Source organism: Aquarana catesbeiana, linkage group LG03 (assembly GCF_042186555.1).
Source record: "Aquarana catesbeiana isolate 2022-GZ linkage group LG03, ASM4218655v1, whole genome shotgun sequence".
NCBI classification, from domain to species: domain Eukaryota; kingdom Metazoa; phylum Chordata; class Amphibia; order Anura; family Ranidae; genus Aquarana; species Aquarana catesbeiana.
In genome coordinates this window covers 234,354,599-234,360,598 of record NC_133326.1, presented here as the reverse complement: position 1 = coordinate 234,360,598, position 6,000 = coordinate 234,354,599, and the positions used below count along the sequence as shown (strand labels likewise).

General features: G+C 41.0%; 1 protein-coding gene across 1 annotated transcript in view; it reads left to right on the top strand.

Annotated features, from left to right (window-relative positions):
• The first annotated feature begins 2,125 nt into the window (after nucleotides 1-2,125).
• The window catches only part of MDFIC (MyoD family inhibitor domain containing), a 280,871-nt gene continuing 276,996 nt past the window's right edge, over nucleotides 2,126-6,000 (top strand). The window contains exon 1 of the mRNA XM_073619852.1: nucleotides 2,126-2,355. The gene's annotated coding sequence lies outside the window, so the exon portion shown is untranslated. The remainder of the gene's footprint in view (nucleotides 2,356-6,000) is intronic.

Here is a 6,000-nt window from a genome sequence, read left to right as displayed (position 1 = left end):
AGGCTAGGTGTGTATTGGGCCAGGATAGCATGCTGGGGAGGTTAGTGAAGGCAAAATTTCCTGAAGGACAAAAAAGGAGCATTAAAAGCTTACAGCATGCATGAGGAAACTTTAAATACATAGAATGTGATGTTAAAGGTAAAACTTACCTTAATATAGCCCTTCTGCAGGACCTGTACGATGGCAGAACAGGTCTCTGGAATAATGATTCCCAGAGCCTGGGGGGAATTCCAGTCGTGAACGTAAAATCCTGGAGACTTCTCCCCATCGCCAAGTACCACAAGGTGGTGACGAGCCTCTGCTCGGGAGTGATGGCTTGCCGCATGCAGGTGTCCTGCTTCGTAATATAAGGGGACAGCAAAGCCAACAGACGGTTAAAAACGGGGTCCGTCATCCAGTGATAATTCCTGACATCATCAGGATTATTCTCCTGGATCTCCTGCAGCAAAGGCATGTGACAGAATTAGTCATGCTGGATCAACCAATTCTTGGTCCATGAACTCCTCCTCACCCTGTTCATGGACTGGACTTGGGTCAAAGCAAGAACTCCAACACCAAGCCCAACAATGGCACGAGCTCGCTGACGAGAACGTAACCGCAACATGGCTAGAAAACGGTCGGCTGGTCAGGACGAACTAACAGAACGCACTGAACATCAAAAAGGACCTGAGAAAAATGATCTGAAAATCAGAAACGAGCGGAAAAGAACGCACTGAAAAACAGAAGCGAACTTTAAATAGAACGCACTGAAAGACAGGAATGAACTGACAACACGCACTGAAGAACAGATACGAACTCACAAGCACAAACTGAAAAGCAGAAACTAACTGAAAAGCACAAGGCTGAAAAGTGCGAATTGTCTCTCACCAAACTTCTACTAACACGAGATAAACACAAGATTAGAAGAAGTAGCCTAAAAGGGTGGGGCACTGGCTATTGAACTTCCTTTTTATAGTCCCGTCGTACGTGTTATACGTCACCGCGTTCTCACGTTCGTAAGTTTGGGCCAACATTTGTGTGACCGGGAGTATGCAAGACAAGTTTGAGCCAACATCCTTCAGAAAAAAATCCACGGTTTTGTTGTCGGAAAATTTTATCGTGTGTACGTGGCAATAGAGTAACTTGTTAGCATTGGTTAACCATGCAGGAATGTGTGAGAGTGTATTGCATGATGGGTAGGAGGAAATATTGGGCTTGAATGGGAAGATATTGGGGATAAATAGGTAAGGACAAGGTAAGGAGAGTGGGGGAGCAGTAGGGGATCAAACCAAGGTAAAGAATGTGTGAGGCAAATTGGGTCAAGGTAAAAAGCATTGGCAGACAGTTTGGGCAGAGGTAAGCAGGTTAGGGTGCAAATTGAGCAGAGCTGAGAAAGACAGGTGGGCAGATGGAACCCAATTGAAAAAGAAGATGTAAGCAATAAGTAAATTGTTAAAGGGTAGGGCGATCAGGATGGGTTAGCAAAAGATTGATATAAAACTATTTGGTATTTTCAGGGCACTCGGTGAAAGCTTACTGCAGTGTTTAAAGGTTTAAAGTGGTTTGTAAAGTCTCACAGTTTTTCACCCTAATACATTCTTTGCATTAAGGTGAAAAACCTTTATTGCTGCAGTGCCCCCCCCCCTTTTACTTACCTACGCCCGATCTGTTCCAGCGATGTGGACCAGCCCAGTGGCTGTCTCTCTCATCATTGGATAGATTGATAGCAGCGAGAGCCATTGGCTCCTGCTGCTGTCAATGAAATCCAGTGACATGGGAGCAGGGGGCGGGGCTGAGTCCCGCTGTCTGTGTCAATGGATGCAGTGGGACTCGGGAGCGCGCCCGCACAGGTGCCCCCCAGGGAAAGCGACTCTCCGTAGGGGGCACCCGATGAAGAGCAGGAGCCAGGAGCGCCCCCAGGGCACCCCACAAAAGGAGAATTGGGGCCGCTCTGTGCAAAACCCTTGCACAGAGCAGGTTTGTTATTTAATTTTTTTTTTTTAAACGGTACCTTTACAATCACTTTAATTTAGAGTGAAAATGTGCTTTGACAGCTAGATTTTTTTTTTTTTTTGCTGTAATGTAACAGAAACACAATAGTTCCTCTTTATATTTATTTTTACCAAGCCAGAGGAATTTACCAGCTGTCTTTGCCCTGGTCCCATATATCTTAAAGCAGAACTGTGCTTTTGATTTTGTTCATGCAATTCCTGTAAAACAGGGAAGCTTATGCATGCATGCCTGAAAGACTTTCGTCCTTGTTAATTCACCATTGAGCTGATGAGAAGGAACCTATTTCAGAGGGAAGCAATGTATTTTTTCCTGTGCATGAATTAATCTCCAGCAACTACTTTCATTTTTTATATCATCAATTGGGTATGTATTATAGAGGTTCTACTACCATTCTACTCCTCTCCATTCTTTGCAACCTTATCTAAAACTTTTGGATAACTATCAAGCCAGTGCTTATTTGTATTTATTTATTTATTTTTTGCAGTGCCACATCACAAAGAAGCTATGTATGAGGGTGGGGGTAAAAACTACAGGGATTGCTCAGAGACTGCATCCACAAAGTATGACATGGTCAAATAGTTTAGAAGCAGACTTTAAAGGGGGACTGGGGAGAGTCATAAACAGAATCAGTTCTCCTGCAGCATCCACAAAACATAATTACAACTGCTGAAAAAAAGCAAATGATAAAGATATTTGCAGTTTTGCAAGCATTCACATTTTTTTCCTAATAGGTAGCAGAGATTGTATTAAAAAAAAAAAGTTTAGTTCTACCTCAAAGCTGTCCAGGCTATGTAGACCCAACTAGAGAGAAACCATGGTTGCTATTAAACTTCTAGACTCAGAGCCTGAAGGAAGGCCCTTTAGACTAACAATTTTTACTTACTAACACATTTTAGCAGAGCATAGCATTTTTGGTATGCTAATGTGGCCCTGCGGTAAGTTTTGTTAATCACAGAGATGGACAAAGAAGAACAAACATCCAAGAGCTGTAAAAGTCAGTACAGGTCAGTTGTCATACAGATCTTAAATATTTATGTCCCTGTAAGGGAACCCTAAATCAACAGTGTTATGCTACATACACTTTCACTAAAGACTCTACTTTGTAACAAAGTCACTGGAATGCAAAGCTTTGCCAGCACATAATAATAAAACATTCAGCTAAAACAGTTGCTACATTATCATATGATCTACAGTGTTATATCTGACCTGCAGTTTCTTACCTAATGCACAGCCTAGTCACAACTTGCAGCACATTGCTTTTCCTTCAAGCCTTTACCTGTACTTGAGCAGCTGAACCTGAAACATTCCCTTTAAGTTTACCGATGGCCTGAAGCCCTTAAAGAACTAGTCATTACAGAGGAGTATATAGAAGTACATTAAATGTTCCTCTGTATTACAGCCAAGAAATGCAGCTGCCAAAGTTCTGTGCTGTGAAAGCTTGCACTGAGAACAACTTAGGCATAACTTCTGATGGTGCTTAGATACCATGGTGGGTAAATATATTTGAAGAAAATACAAACTTTGCTGCTCTGAAATAAAAAATGTTCTTTTAATTGGCTTAAAATTCTTTGCTTTTATTTTCAATAAAACAGTCTACTGGATCTCTCACTAAGAAAAATGGTGGTGAGGGAGCATTCCTTCCTCTGGATCACCACATGTGACTTTCTCCTTGGCCGATGTATTGATGAAACAGATCCTTTTCTAAGAGAACGTATTCAAATTGATCTCTGCATAGGACAAGTACTTAGAAATCTTGTAGTATGAATTTGAGCTGTGCAAGGCCTGCCTTAATACCTACTCATAAAATATAATGTAGTCACACAAGTAAAGACTTTTGACTAGGCATTTTTTTTTTCATTTTACTAAAGTCCTGAAATTACTGTATTTTACCTATTGAACACACTCATTGTAGGTAACATTGTAATCCTGTATTCCTTGGGGTCCTGTTTTAGCATCCATAACATTTGCATTGAGATTTTTTAGTAGATGAGGTTGAAAAAAGACACAAGTCCATCAAGTCCAACCTATGTGGGTGATTATATGTCAGTATTACATTGTATATCCCTGTATGTTGCGGTTGTTCGGGTGCTTATCTAATAGTTTTTTTAAACTATCGATGCCCCCCCCCCCACTGAGACCACCGCCTGTGGAAGGGAATTCCACATCCTTGCTGCTCTTACAGTAAAGAATCCTCTACATAGTTTAAGGTTAAACCTCTTTTCTTCTAATTTTAATGAATGGTCACGTGTCTTGTTAAACTCCCTTCCGCGAAAAAGTTTTATCCCTATTGTGGGGTCACCAGTACAGTATTTGTAAATTGAAATCATATCCCCTCTCAAGGGTCTCTTCTCCAGAGAGAATAAGTTCAGTGCTCGCAACCTTTCTGAATAACTAACATTCTCCAGTCCTTTTATTAGCTTTGTTGCCCTTCTCTGTACTTGATCCATTTCCAGTACATCCTTTCTGAGGACTGGTACCCAGAACTGGACAGCACACTCCAGGTGCGGCAGGACCAGAATCTTGTAGAGTGGGAGAATTATCGCTTTATCCCTGGAGTTAATCCCTTTTTTTAATGCATGCCAATATTCTGTTTGCTTTGTTAGCAGCAGCTTGGCATCACATGCCATTGCTGACCCTATCATCTACTAGGACCCTCAGGTCCTTTTCCAGCCTAGATTCCCCCAGAGGTTCTCCCCCAGTGTATAGATTGCATTCATATTTTTGCCAGAAAAATGCATTATTTTACATTTTTCTACATTAAACCTCATTTGCCATGTAGTTGCCCACCCCATTAATTTGTTCAGATCTTCTTGCAAGGTTTCCACATCCTGCGGAGCAGTTATGGCCCTGTTTAACTTAGTACCGTCCGCAAATACAGAGATTGAACTGTTTACCCCATCCTCCAGGTCGTTTATGAACAAATTAAATAGATTTGGTCCCAGCACAGAACCTTGTGGGACCCCACTACCCACTTCTGACCATTCCAAGTACTCCCCATTTATCACCACCCTCTGAACTCGCCCTTGTAGCCAAGATTGTAAATCCTTTCTTGTGTTTGAGAGGGTACCATTTGGGTAATCATTCCAGAATTCAAAAACTTACTGGCGAGGCAATTTTTTCACCCTAATGCAGCAGTCTTCCTTGAGTTTCAAATTTAGAGAAATAACAAGGAGAGAAGACACTAACACATCTTAACACATTTGTGTGCCTGAATTTATCACTAGCCTCCATGTTTGTAACATTTTCTTGCCCGGCAATCCCTGTTTGGCACAGCACAGCAAAATAAAAAAGTACTGTTGGCCAACAACATGCAGGCTAATAATGCATTTACTGGTTCAGATCCAATCCTCTATCTTCCTGCAACGTACTTATAATGGTGTCAGCTGAGTTTCCTTATGATTTTATATGAAGGTGTGCCTAAAACACATCATTTCTGCTTATTGGCTGCTGCTTAGGTTGTTGGTATCTCTTGCGAAAGATCATAGGCTTACCTGATGACTACTAATGCAGTAAGCACATGGATGCACAAAAGTCAGGAATAATTTGTCACAGAATACAAGCAATCAATTTGATCTGATTTGAATCCTGAATTCATCAGATTGTCTCATGGATAGAGGATAGATTTTTGTTAAACACAGGAAGTGTTTCTGTGAATAATTTCTTTGCTAAGCCTGTATGCCATGAGCAAAATCAATACTAAAGCTGCATAAACTGATTAAATCATCAATACAACCTTAATTTAACAATACAAACAATTGTTTCACCTTTCAGGTTGCTACAAAGTGTATGTGCTGTTTGATTTACAACTATGAGGCAATATAGTTAACCTATAAATGAGTGATCATTATTGACAGTATAAAATACTCCTAAGTAAGAGGTATGCAAGGATGTTATAACGGCAGCTACAGATCCAGTTCCCCACTGCAAAGTCCAAACCTGCCCATTGCATCTTTACTGTGCTCCCTGCTTTTATTTCCCAACTAAACTTTTCAAAGAAAATCCGCTGCA